Genomic DNA, 13,721 nt, shown 5'->3' on the forward strand with positions numbered 1-13,721 from the left:
AAAATTCATAGTTTTTTACAAGAGTAAAGCGCGAAATATTTCTTGTTATCAAGAACTTAATTAAAGATTTATAATTTTATTTAATAATTTATCAATTTTTGTTATAAATTTCATCTTATTGGTTAAAATGTTTATTCTCTAGTTTGAAAATTTATCATTTTCTTGATAATTCCACCACTTTGTTAGAAAGTCATTTTTTGTAGAAAATTCATCTATTTAATTGAAAATTCGTTTTCTGTCCATTTAAAAATATATTTTAACCGGAAAATTTAATAATGCCATTTTCAGTTGTAAACTTATCTTTTTAGTGGAAAGTCGATGTTTTATCGTTAAAAATTCAACTACTATATTTGGTTAAAATTTCATCTTTCTAAGACGAAAACTTAATTAACTGTTTTTAATTTTATAATTTTCAGATGAAAATGTAACCATTTAGTTAAACATTATACGACTTGATTGAAATTTAAAGTCCGTTGTAAAAAAATTATTTTTTTCCAGACTGAAAATTTATCATTTCAGTTCGAAGTTCATCCCTTTGGTTCAAAAATAACATATTTTTCTAAAATTTTCTTCTTTTATAGGTTAAAAATTAATTTTTTTATTGAAAATGCACCTGTTGTATATAAAGATTTATAATTTTAGTTAAAAATCCATCTGGTTGGTCAAAAATTTAACTATTTTATTTCAAATTCGTTTTTTCTTTACTTAAAAATTAATTTATTCGCCTGAAAATTCAGCCATCCGATTTTTACTTGTTTAATGATCTTTTCTAGTGGAAGATTCAACTTTTTGGTACAAATGTTATCTTATTGAGACAAAAATTTAACCATCTAGTTAAAAATTGGTCTTTTTGGTAGTTTAATAATCTTCTTTCTTGAAAATCGAAATTTTTGTTAAAAAATGTAACGAATTGGTGGATAGTTGAAATTTTTGGGAAAAAATGTATTTTTTCTGATTAAAGATTCATAATATTAGTTGTAAGTTCATCTTTCTGGTTAAAAACTCAATTTTTTTGGTTAAAAATTCGTCTGTTTTATTTCAAATTCGTTTTTTTTTTTTTAGTTAAAAATTAATTTATTCATTTGAAAATTCATAAATGCCATTTTCGAATGAAAATTAATCTTCTTTAATTGAACATTTAACTGTTTATTTAAAATTTGTGTATTATAAAGCACATACGAAGAAACGTGAATTTCTAGAGTCCAATATAGGAAAATTGTTATTTTTTCTCTTATGACCCTGGGATTCTAAATTTTCTGAAAAATGGAATGTTTTATAATTATTATGTTGATCCTGAATTTTAATAGAAAGAATACCAACTGCCACTCGACAGATATGGATAAAATTGTCTAAAACTTAATTTTAAATTCACAAAAGTGGATTTTCATCTGATGTTGACAATCAGTATATCATGCGACAATTTGATGTCCCAGGATTTACTGCTGAATAGACTTTCGTAAATCACATGCTTGTTCTTTGTGTCAGAAATGAGCTGATTATCGTTACGAAATTTGGATTTCAAAAATTTATGTGTGTACTTGTACAATAAAAAAAACTGTGGTATTTAAGACGCACAGCCATGGATGTAAATACATAATTCAGATATACGACCCTACGTCGCATGTATCATTTTACCCGTGCACAATTTTGATACTCAATTTGCTCAAAATATAAACGAAACGAAACATTCGTTGAATTTCACAATGAAAAAAATCTGTGGCGACATAGCGACTGTGTCCAGGGAAAACCCGTTTTGCTCGGGAAAAATGTATCTTTCGAATAAATGTACTAAACTCTCGATATAAGAACTATTTTGGGTATCAGAATCATCTCGGTTGGATTTGGACGCATGGCGAAACTTGATGCAACTAAGTGCGGCTCTCGAGCTGTTTGTCCTACTTGACTGAGCACATCCGCTCTTTCAGTCCCGTGTCTTCTCTAATCAGATACCTGAGTAGGCCATTATTTAAAAAAAATATCTTAAACCGGGGATTCTTATATCGGGAGTTGAGTGAATTGAGGCGATACTTAATGGACAGTCGTGCCTCGTCAAAAAGTTCGCATATAGTCTATTAGAGCGATAAAATAGTTTTTTGTTCTCTACCGATCGAGAGCGATTGCCTGACGAAAGCGAATAGGCTTCCTTTATTTTTAATATATATATCATATCGATTTAAGATTTATAAATATCAAGTAAAAAGAAAATTTTTTGGGTGTTAACCATTTTTTTTAAATTAAAATTGAATTTGAAAAATTCAAATCGAATAATAAGGAAGCAAGGTTTTGTGATTGTTCAAACATAATTCCTTAAGGTGCTTCAAAAGACTGGGAGTGTCACAAGATATATAACAGGTTTAAAAGAATGGATGTTTTAACTTACATTTTTTACGCATAATCTAACGGATATTATACTGACCTTGAAATGGAAATTTTTTCCGTAAATGTTTTTTTTTATAACTAAAAAATTTTTTTGCGCTAGTGAAATGACTATTGAAATTGAAGTGACTATTGGAAATTAGAATATATATTATTCAAAAATTATTATTAATTATTTAAATTGTATTATATTTTCACAATAAATATTCCTCAAAGTCGCGAAAAGGAGGTACTTGCAGTTTTTGTGGTAATGAAACTAGAATAAGTGACTGCAGCCAGGCATACACAAAATTCAAAATGTTGAATTTTACAGGCACAAAAACACTTTTTTTAGGGAAAAAAAACTTTTCTGTAAAAACCTTTATGCCATGACCAGTATAATTGACTTGAGATAATGTGGTCAAATTATTGAATAAAATAATTAATTCTTTAAACTATTATGGATCTGACGAAAACCCAAGGCATTTGAAGCACATTAAGAGGAACGCGTCTTCTTTACTTTATTATCACGATTAATAAAAACAATTTCTTTTAATGTAAGTCTTTTGTTTAAAATGCAATTATTTTATTAAAAAATGAAAGCAGGTTTCAAAACACCCTAAAATTTGTAAATTAGCTTATGCGCCACCCCGTAAATTTTCTAAAAGTCAAACTTTTATTTATAAGATTCCCGAAGATTTTAAATTACTGAAATTTAATTTTTTTTTAATAATTAAAATCTCTAATGAAAATTCGGAAGTTTTAAACTATGAAGTACACTACGTCAGAAAATGCATCGCAAATTACGTGAGAAAGGATGCAGGAAATGAAAATGGGAAATTGGATTGTAAACAGCAAAGTATACGACGTAATTTCCGACGTGGATTATGACATCGTTTCGGACGTCGCGTCATGCCGCCGTAAACGACGCGTCGTTTACGGCGTCCTGGCAGGTGAGAGAAACATTCTGTCTGAATAATTGTTTTTTATTATTATTAAAAAAGGACTGCTATTATACAAAAAAGTTCCTAGAAATATTTGTGATTGAAAATTTAATTGTTAGGTTACAAGTTCAACTATTTGGTTGAAAAATCAAATCATATGGTTGAGAAAACGACTTTTTTAATTTTTAATCGATAATCTACTTTCATTCAAAATTCGACCACTTTGTTGGAAGTTAAAATCCTTCGTTAAAAAATCCTTTTTACAAATTGACAACTTAACGATTCTATTTCTGGTTTGAAACTTTTTTTTAACTATCTTTTAATTATTCTCTCTTTTTTGCTTTTAATTAATTTTTTAAGTATCTTTTTTTATATGAAAATTATATATTTTGTTGAGAAAAATGTAACTAATCTATTTTTGATTTATAATTAATTTTTTTTAGTTGAAAATTACATTGTTGGGTGTAATTTGATCGTTTTTAGCTAAAAATTGAACTATTCTATTTCTGCTTCAAAACTATTTTTTAATTATAAATTCTAATATACTGTTGCAATTTTATCCTTTTTAGATGAAAATATAAGTATTTTGTGAAAATTACATTTCTGATAAAATTTGTTTTCTTTTTTTCACTGAAAATTTAACTGCTTCATTTTTAGCTTACAACATATATTTTTTATTTAAAAATTCTATTGCGACTTTGAAATTTTTTTCTTTTTGAAAGAAAAATTTGACTATTTTATTGAAAATGCATTTTTTTAAATTCAAAATTTAACCAAACAATTTCTGTTTCAAAACTATTTTTAAAATTCTTAATTCTACTACTTAATTGTAATTCTATCTTTTTTAGGTGAAAATCTTAACTACTTTCTTCTGAAATAGTTGTTCTGCTAAAAATGATTTTTTTATCAATGAAAATTTAACCATTTCATTTTTGTTTTAAAATTGATCTTTTTGGTTGGAGATTCTGTTGTGGGATTAAAATTTGAAGTTTTTAAAATGAAAACTTAACTATTTTATTTTTGGTGTAAGAAATTTTTTTTTTTAGTTGGAAATTGTGTTTGGTTGACATTTTATCTCGTTTAGGTCAAAATTTTACTATATTGTTGAAATTTATTTATTTTTTATAATTTTTTCCCCCCTGAAAATTTAACTATTGGCTTTTTGGTTTAAAATGGATAATATTTTTTTAGTTGAAAATCCTACCACTGGGTTAAAATTTAATCTTTTCAAATTGAAAATTGAACAATTTGATTGGAAATTCTTATATTTTGCTGAAAAGTCCTCTTTTTTATATGAAAATAATCTTCCGATTCAAAAATTAATTTATTCGGTTAAAAATTCAGCGACTTGGTAGAAAATTTAACTGTTTTATTGAGAATTCTTCTTTTTTGTATCAAAATTCATCTTTTCGGGTACAAATAATCTTTTTTGTTCAAGATTATGCAATTTTGTTAAAAGTTATTTATTTAAAGTTTGACTTTTGGTGACTATAAGTAGGAATTTTAATTTATCGTAAAATTTAATATCTAAAAAATATTTCGAAAAAGAGAATTAAAATTTAGGAAAATATGCCAGAAGAGAAAATTAAAAATCGGCTAAATATGTTGAAAAAGAGAATTAAACTTCATCAAAATTTTCCGAAAGAGAAATTTAAAAATGGACAAAATATACCGGAAGAGAAAATTAAAATTTATAAAAATATTCCAGAAGAGAAAATTAAAATCTGGCATATCTTCCCGGAAGGAAATGCTCTTTTTTATTTTATTTTTTTCAAGATTTTCTTATTTTTCAAGATTTTTCACGTCTATTGTGCGTCGATCGATCGCTCCATTCTGCAAGCTTGTAATCCCATTAAGATCGCCTTTCCTCGAAAATCTTCCCAAGAAAATTGCTCTTCCTATATGCAAGTAAGAATATTAATATAATATTTAGAAAAGGATTAAAACACGAGGGCAAAGCGTGAAATATAAATTTTCGAAAATAAAAAACCCGGAGCCCTATTCTTTCCTTTTTTCCTAAACAATCCCTTCCGGGCACTTTTTCCAGAATTCATTTGAATTTTTTTTAGGTAAAGAATATAAGAATAGGATCACAGGATATTTAATTTTCAAAAATTTTCATTTTCACAGTATGCCCTATTAAACACAGAGTGATCAATTGTCTTCTATCTTAGAGAGAAAAATTTAAATAAAAAAAGACAAAAAAAAACAAGAGACAACCGTTGCGATTCTTCGGTGAAATTATCTTGAAAATCGTGTACAAACGTTGTGCAAGCGACCATGTGTTCTGTAGCACAAAATAAATAAAAAATGATATTAAAAAACAGGATATACCTACGTCACACTGCTAAAGGAACTTTTTCATTAAAAAGACATTTTACAATTTGTATATATGACATATAGATACTAAAAATTGTACGATTAGCAACATACGACTCAAAACATTCTAACTTATAATGTGTATAGTATGTACTCAAAAGATATATATTGTGCAAAATGTTTTGGAAACAATCCAGTACAGCCATGTGTAACAGACAAATTTGTCGTGAAGGAGAATAAATAGTTTAATAGATGTCTACTTTATGGTGTCCAAAACAACATCCCGTAAATGAAAAATTGTAAATTTGGAAGTTTTTCTTGTTAATTAATATTTTTTGCTCACTTTTAAGCAAATGGTGTATTGAGAATTCATTTATGATTTTTTGTTGCAAAAATAATTGAATTCAAATTATAGAAACGTCGCGTACACACCTAGGGTACCTAGTTACCCTCTATACACAAAACTCAACTTTGAGTGCATTATTAATTTTTAATAAAGTTATTCATTTAATGCAGGTGAGAGGCGTTGAGTAATAATAAAATTATTGATAAATTAATTTATTATTATTTAATAATTAATTTTCGTTACAGTATGTGTGCAAGGATTTCGCTAGGTCCGCTAGGAATAGCAAGTGATTTGTATTCGTTTATTGTGTATTTAAGAAATCTTCTATGCCTTTAGCACTAACTTTTTATTATTTATTTATTGGAATGCAAAAAAATAATGATTTTAACTGAACAATTATTTAAAAAATTAAAAAAGGTACGTGGGCAACCGGGTATCCCTGATGTGTAACAATATGGATAAGGTTGTGCGTGCACACAAGGGTTAATAGAAAATGTTTCTAATGAACAATGTATTACTTTGCATTGACAATTAGATATTTAAATAAATTATTTAAACAATTTATTATTGTTTTCAACAATTTTTTATAATACATTTGGAAAGTTGTGGTTTTCGAATTGTTTGTCTTTCCAGTCAAAGCTAGGAAATAATCAATTAAATTAAAAAAACATAATTGTTTAAAAATTTGTGGTTTGCGAAGTATTGAAGATTATGATTAAAATTTACAGAAACTTATCTTCTAATGAGAAGCGGTCGCTTAACTTCAAGGGGCAAGCATTTTCTGTATTAGAAACAATTTGTATTAAAAGAACCACGAAAAAGCATAATTCGCAAAATCTAATTTTTTATTTATGAAATTTTTTCCGGACCTTATAAAATAGACATCTAGAAGAACTTTTCTCTAAACCTTTAACAAACAATAATAAGAATCTTTTTAAATTATATTTTAACTTATTCTCCTTCACGCGTATTGAACGTCAAAGAACTGAAAACTTATTTTTTCTTATAGGAAATATGTTTCAGACTCCATGGTGCTTTCGTAACCTCTAAAAATCATTTTTAACTTATTTCTTTTTTTTTAATTTCGAACAAACTCGGAACCTCTATGTAGGAAAATTAAAAAAAATTAGATCAGCATGATGAAGAAACATTATCAGGAAATTGCGATGGACGAAAGTCACATGAAAAATTATTTGACAATAAAATTTATTTAAAAAAAAACAATAGTGAACTTTTGAACAGAAATTGACACTGCATGCTGAATTCGATTGTTACAAAACATTTTAAGTGTGCGCATTGCGAAGACGACGAAGATTCCCATTCTCAAATTTTCCACTTCTACATTTTAAGAAAAAATCTCATCGATGACAGATCATAGCAGGAATACTTTTTGGAAAAAACTCGTATTCATACGTATAGCTGCTGTAGATTTTCGCGAAGATATCGCGCAGTCGAAACATAAGTTGTAGAAATTCATAATGCCAAATTTTTTATTAATTAAAATGTAATTAAAAATATAACTTAGAATTCAAGTTTCGAATAAGTTAATTTGCGTAAGTAAAATTTGAAGATATATATAACCTTTACTTACGTACAATGTAACGCAATAAATCATATAAATTAATTTTATTATTAATCTAATTTACTTATTATTATTACATTTAGGTTAGTGGAAGTTAATGAAATAAAAACTTTTTAAAGTTTTGCTCTTAATATAAAATGAAAAGTATAAAAAACTAAAAATGAAAATAAAATGAAAATGTTATGAAAATGAGAATCATCTTTAAATGGAATTGAAAGTAAGCGAAAATAAAAAATTCTGGCGTATAAATAAACGGGACCAAGCTTTTTTGAATTGGCCTTCATTTTGTATCACACATTGGCGGTAAAAAGTCGATTGGCTTAGTTATTAAGACTCTCTAGTTTAGTATATTATTTTAAACAATTTAAAATTCACTGGAATTCCGTCGAATTCATTTGAATTCCTTTGAATCTCTATAAATTCCTTTAAAGCCACTTAAATTAATTTGAATACATGTGTATTCCTTTGAATTCCTTTAAATTCACTAGTGTTCATTTGAATTTCTTTCAATACACGTTAATTTCTCTGAATTCATTTTAATTTACTTGTTTGCCTTTAAATAAATACAAATTTCTTTAAATTCCTTTGTAATCGCTTAAATTTATTAAAATACATTTGAATTCCTCCAAATTACTTTTGATTCAATGGAATTCCTTTGATTTCATTTCAATTACTGTAAATTCACTTGAATTGCTTTGAATTCCTGTGAATTTAATTAAGTTTGGAAAACTAAAGGAATTTGGGGATTTTTAAGAATTGAGATAATTGACGTAATTTCAGAAATTCAGATAATTCAAGGAATTGAGAGAATTCTTAGAATTCACGGAATTCAGATGGTTCAAGGAATTGAAGCAATTTAGAGAACTTAGCACATTTAAGAAATTTCGTAAGTTCGGATTATTCAAGGAATTTCAGGCAATTAAAGGAATTTCAGGGAATTAAAGGAATTTCAGAAATCCAGAAAAATCAAGGGATTTCTGAAGTTCAAAGGATTCAGAGAAATCAACAATTTCGAAAAATTTAATAGACTTCAGAAAATTCACGAAATTTGTTCAATTCAGCGGAATCGGGGAATTTACAGAAATTAGGGAATTTAGGAAATTTTTCTGAATTGAAGGAATCCAGAGAGTTTAAGGAAAGAAAAAAAATTGAAATTATTTATAAAGTTCGAGGAATTCCGAGAATTCAATTAATTTAGACAATTCACAGAATTCAGAAAATTCAAGAAATATAGAGAATTCAAAGTATTCAGAGAAGTCAGAGAATTCAAGGAATTCGGATAATTGAAGAAATTCAAATATTTCAATACATTCAGAGAATTCAAGAAATTTTAAGATTTCAAGGAATTCGGATAATTCGAGGAATTTAGAAAATTTAGAGAGTTTAAGACATTTGGGGATTTCAGAGAACTTAAGGATTTCCGAGAACTCAAGGAATTCAGGAAATTTAAGGAATTTAGAGAATTCAAGCAATTTAGAGAATTCATGAAATGCGGAGAATTTATAGTATTCATGGGAATTCATGGAATTCAGTAAATTCAAGGAATTCAGAGAATGCAAGGAATTCAGAGAATGCAAAGAATTAAGAGAATTCAAGGAATTCAGAGGAATCAAGGAATTCAGAAAATTAAAGGAATACAAAAATTTTAATAAATTTAGAGAATTCATGGAATTTTCAGATTTTAAGGAATTCGGATCATTTAAGGAATTCAGAAAATTAAGAGAATTCAAGGCATTTGTGGATTTCAGAGAACTTAAGGATTTTAGAGAACTCAAGGAATTCAGGAAATTCCAGAAATTCTGTAAAATTAGAAAATCAGAGAATTGAAGATTTTCAGAGAATGCTACAAATTTAGAGATTTAAAGAAAATCAGAGGTAAAATCAGAGGTTTCATCGACTTCAAAGAATTCAAGGAATTCAGACCATTCAACACATTCTAAGAATTTTATTTCAATATTTTTAAAGATTTCAGAACATTCAAGGAATTCAAAAATTTTAAGATATTCATAAGATTCACGTATTTCACATAATTCAGGGAATTCAAAACATTGAGGGAATTCAAAGAATATAAGGAAGTCAGAGAAATCAAGGAATTCTGAAAATCAATGGATTTAATTTAATTCAGGGAATTCAGCAAACTTAGAAAATTTCTGTAATTGATCAAAATTAATAAATAACAGGAAATGCACAGGATATGCAAAGAACTCAGGAAATTCAGAAAATTCAAAAATTGAAAGAAACCCAGAAACTAAGAAAATTTAGTGAGCTTAAAGAAGCCGGTACTTTTAAAGAATTTCAGAAACTCAGAGAGTTCAAAGATTCTAGAGAATTGGGGAAATCAGGAAATTGAGATACTCTAAGTTATTCAGAAATGTACAAAATTAAGGGAATTAGAGAAATTCTCAAATAACTCCTTAGCATGAAAAGAAATTCCATTATAATTTAAACTAATTAAAAATAATACATAAAGCCAAAGAATATTAGTTACCGAGCATGTCTACTTTTCGTCACGTATGGATACTAAAAAGACAGGCCAATCCAAAAAATAAAGTGGTTCTTTTAGGACAGTAAAGCCAGCGTTTGAGAGTCTTTTGACGTACCTTCAATAATAGTTTGTTTTTTAAAATATAGATATAAAATTGTAAAATATAATTTATGGTATTTAAAAATTATTAGTACGTTTCGACAGCGCGGGGCCTTCAGCGTTATTAACAAGTTTTTGGGGTCGCTCTGATGAAATCAGCTTTAGTCGCTTCTCCCTAAACTCGCGAATCCATCCCAAGTATTGCATTAGTTTCAAGTTTCATTCAACTGATACCTAAGGTCTCTTCAAGGGCAAGAAACTTGCCACAACTTCATTACCACAAATTAACGAAAAAAAATCCTTTGTAATATAGTAGGATAGACATAATGAATTATTATCGTCCTATTCGAGAGGACTTTGTACGATAACGCCGATTACGAACTATGCGATTGCGTATGTGAGATTTTAAAAAGTAGCGATTGTTTATCATTCATTTTGTTTGCTTAATGAATGAGCATGATGTCCGCTTCAATTTTGCTGCATCTGGTCCTGAGAGCATTCCACGACTCGTCCTCACGCCCGCTTTAAGATAAGGCCGTAGGCACGGTCAGGCCTTTGTGGATTGTTCGTGGCGACGACGGGTGGCCCCCCAACACCAGCGAACATTGCCCAAGGAGGATGCGCAAAGGGTGAGACTGTACTGGTGGTGGGGGGTTGCTTGTCACTATAGGGAGTCCAGACAGGCCAGGCCGTGCGTACAGTCTCGCTCGGAAACAGGGACGAGGACGAGTCGTGGGTCGCCTCTTCCTGATGACGTGGAATTATACAATTATGTGATAATTTAGAATATATTCCTGATATGAAATTCCAGGATTAAGAACTTTTCAACGAATTGTAGGGTTTCCGAAGTAAATTTATAATATCTGGAATAAATTCTAAGTAGAAGAGAAACATCTTCTGAAGTGGTGAAACTAATTTCAGATACAATGAAAATTTAAGAGAAGTTTCAAAAACTAATCAAGTCGGTTTTACTATTTCGCTTGAAGAAAAATTATTCAAATCTGCCTGAATGATGATAAGTGTGAAAATTATCATTCGCAGCAGAGATGAATTCAACAACTGAGGGAAATATGATAAACGAGATTCTCGAAAATATTAAGCTGAATGTTTAATCCTTAATTAAGAAGAATTTCTGAAAGAAAATGACTGTCATATTGGATCATTAAAATTGTAATCTTCGAATATATTTGTTAAAAAGCTTTCGTGAAATATTGTTATTATATATCTACTTGTTACGCTAATCTAATTGAAAATATTGTACATTCTTTTCCTTATTTTTTGTCCACAAATATATTGACACTTCGTCAAGATTAAAAGCGAATCTTGTGTGTTTTGAAATAATTTCATAGTGCCCTTAACGAATCCTGAAATTTATGTGAAAAGGGACTTGGAAAATGAAGAGCTACCTCAGAAATATTAAGTTTTAAATCCTTTTTTGATGTTAAAGTAGTAATTTGGAATATTTCCTTCCTTTAAATATATTTTTAATTTTTAAATTTCTATGAATTCTTTGTCTTTCTTTTGAATTGCTTGAATTTTGTTCAAGAGTGGTAAAATCCTTTTGAATTCTTTTAACTTCCTTCAAATAATTGGAATATTATTAATTCCCTCGTATACTCTGATATATCTGAATTCACCTGAATTTATTGAATTTGTATCATTTTCTGATTTCGTGGAATTTCCTGAATTTAAATTCATTCAAACTTTTGCCCAGAAATTTGTTTGAATTCAAAATACAGGTTTCTATAGCCTATTGACAAGTTAATTCTTAATAGAATGTTGAAAGAAAATTCTTATACAGGTCGCAATACAGGACAAGGTACCCTAAGAATGAATTTTTTTAGAATAACAATTATGAAAATATAAAATAAACAATGAACAATGAATATAAAATATTTTAATATATTAAATATAACCCCTATAGGTTTGTTCTATAGTGTATCCAAAAAGAAAATCATCAGTGAAAAGGTGAGTTTTGCGAGTTTTTGTGAGGAATTATGATTTTGTTGCTGTTTATTTAATATAAATTGTTTCTAATTTGCAAAAAAATGCTTTCTACAGGTGATGAAATGTTTACAGAAATATATTATTATATATTTGAAACTTTCCAGACATAGCCAGGCAACAATTCTGCCCAGGGCTACAAAGACCAAATTCTGATAAAAATTGTCATTAGCGCGAAAAACTCACAAAACACAATTTTTAATTAATGGATTTTTTTGGGAACCTATCAAACAAATGTATGTGGGTGACATTCAAAAATTGCGAAGGAAAGTTTTTAGTTCGAGCTCGAATCACCTCATATTGACGATTGTGCAAACTCTTAATGTTCATTTTGTTAGGAAACGAAAAACGCATTCACTTTGTTGTGGGTTGAAACAAATTCAAACTTCCGAGAAAAGGCTGGTGGCGCTAGCAGGACGTCCACTCAGTGCCGCTACATATGAAAACTCGCTAAAAATTATTATAATGAGCGGAACGACTAGGGGGAATTTTTTATCTTTATTTGCTCTCTGATGACATATAATGAGTTTCCCAAAAAACCAACCCTAAGTAGTACATGTCTATTCCTCATCATCAAGAACGTTTTAAAAGTGGGAAACCCACTGTTAACAATATAACGATGATTTAGAAGTTCAAAGTAATTACTTGAAACTTGAAAATTTCACCTCATTATAATTTTTCCAAAAAACAACCCTTCCACGCAAATGTATCCCACGGAAGTTATCCATCTTCACTCCATTGGGAATCGAACCACAAAACTTCGATTCCCAATGGAGTGAAGATGGAGTAGGATCTTTTTTTCAAGAAATAATTTTAATTTTGATTTAAAAATATTATTTTTCATCTAGTCTTATTAAGACGTTAAGCATTTTCTGTTATTGAAGATTCTTAAATTGATCGATATTGTGTAGATTCTTCTGCCTTCATGTTTTGGAGGGTTGATCTACTGTCGGCAAGGTACAATCTTTGGTGATATAGCAGATAAATTTAAAATTTTGAAAATAATTATATGTAAAAACCATTAAGAATAATCAAACTCAAATCCAGCTTTAGTGACACTTTTAAGCTTCAGGTAATTGCTTTGAAGCAAAAAGCATCCGCTGTCGGAAATTGCTGCAAATGGATATTTTTGAAACGTTTAGTATAAGTATATGTAAGGTTTCTTTTTACACTTTTAGAACAATTGGGACCCGTTCATTTTTCGGAACGGATAAAATTTAAGAAAGGTAAAATTTCAGAATGGATTATAATACATAATGATAAAACTTAGGAATACCAAAATTTCGGAAAAAGGAATAAATCAGAAATCCAAAACTCTGAATAGTATTTATTCGGAAACCAAAGAAACGGAATGGGTAAAAATTCGGAAACGTTAAAATTAGGAGGGTGAACAATTAGGAATAAGTAAAAATACGGAGAGGAAAAATTCGGAAAGTAGAAAAATTCGTAATAGTAAATAAATGTTGCTATTAGCAGGTCTATAGTTTTTTTTATTTATGGTAGCATACAAATATTTATTACAGTAAATTTAAATAGCATATCATAATAAATTTATGATATCCGTCATTTTAAATTTTTCACGAAAAA

This window comes from Belonocnema kinseyi, chromosome 10, assembly GCF_010883055.1.
Source record: "Belonocnema kinseyi isolate 2016_QV_RU_SX_M_011 chromosome 10, B_treatae_v1, whole genome shotgun sequence".
NCBI classification, from domain to species: Eukaryota; Metazoa; Arthropoda; class Insecta; order Hymenoptera; family Cynipidae; genus Belonocnema; species Belonocnema kinseyi.